The 1,173-nt window shown below is 33.5% G+C and overlaps 1 pseudogene; it reads left to right on the top strand.

Annotated features, from left to right (window-relative positions):
• Window positions 1-213: 213 nt before the first annotated feature.
• On the top strand, window positions 214-328 carry LOC122128114 (annotated as a pseudogene).
• The last annotated feature ends 845 nt before the right edge of the window (window positions 329-1,173 follow it).

The following is a 1,173-nucleotide window of genomic DNA, read 5'->3' as shown; positions in this document are numbered from 1 at the left end:
TCCCTTGTATAGAATAATTGAATTCCTCATCCTACACATCTCTTGCACAGCAAATATCTGGAATTATTTTGTTTTTGACATGTCAATCTTGACTTTATTCTTAAATGTGTATTTATGTAAGAAGTACATGGTTCTAAAATTCTTTTAAACTTAGTTTTTGTTGAATTGTCTAGTTTAAGAAAATCAATTACAATTTATATATAAAAAATTTCTGTGCTCAATTCAGCATCACATATACTAAAACATTGGAATGATACAGAGAAGATTAGTATGGCCCCTCCGCAAGGATGACAGGCAAATTCCTGAAGCATTCCATCCCCCAATTTGTTAAGAAATGGAAAGACTTGGAAAAAAAAATTAAGTAGAGTAAGCCAAGTCCAAAGAAACATAGGTCCCATGGTTTCTCTAATTTTCAATAACTACTATATGTCTGGGATAAGCAGAAAATGTCAAAAGTTATGTGTATATGACCAGATAAGGTTATGTTAATGGAAATGAACCCCAAGTTAGGGACACAAGTGGTTTTTTCTTGCTATTTTTTCTCACATACTTATAACCTACAGTGTGGATTTTTTTTTGTTTCTTTATATGTTCCTCCCCCATGCTATAACACCTATTTTCACTGTATTTGAAGTTGGTGCGCCTACATCTTGTATATATTCTCCTCTAATTTGCTGAGGGGAAGGAAAAAAAAACAAAATGCTTAAATAGGGATACAGGTTGACCCATTGCAACAATGAGATTCACAAGAAACTATGTTGTAAAGTGAACTTTACAATTGAGGCGGGGAAAGGGAGGAGGTTAATGGACTTGTAGAAGTGAGAGGGAAGGGATGGTAGGGGAACAATAAAGGAGGAGGTAACAATACTTGTTAGGAAATGTACTCATTACCTTGCTCATGTAAGTGTTACCCATCTGTGCAGTATTTACAATAAGAACGTATAAAACTGTTCTGAGATGGAAGAGTTTATTTCCTTTATTTTACTCATATAATATCGTTAGCAAAGAAATTCATGAAAAACTCCGATATGAAGGTATTTTGAATAAATATGTGTGTTAACACACGCATGTGCTCAAACACTTGCATGTGTGTTGGCATGCTCAGAGTTTGAAATCAGTGATGCTGAATTGAGCACAGAACTTTATATATATATATATAAATTGTAATTGATT

This window comes from Dipodomys spectabilis, unplaced genomic scaffold (genome assembly GCF_019054845.1).
Source record: "Dipodomys spectabilis isolate Male_0828 unplaced genomic scaffold, ASM1905484v1 ptg000010l, whole genome shotgun sequence".
Lineage (NCBI taxonomy): Eukaryota > Metazoa > Chordata > Mammalia > Rodentia > Heteromyidae > Dipodomys > Dipodomys spectabilis.
Note: the sequence above shows the minus strand (reverse complement) of the source record. Positions and strands in the feature narration are given on the sequence as shown.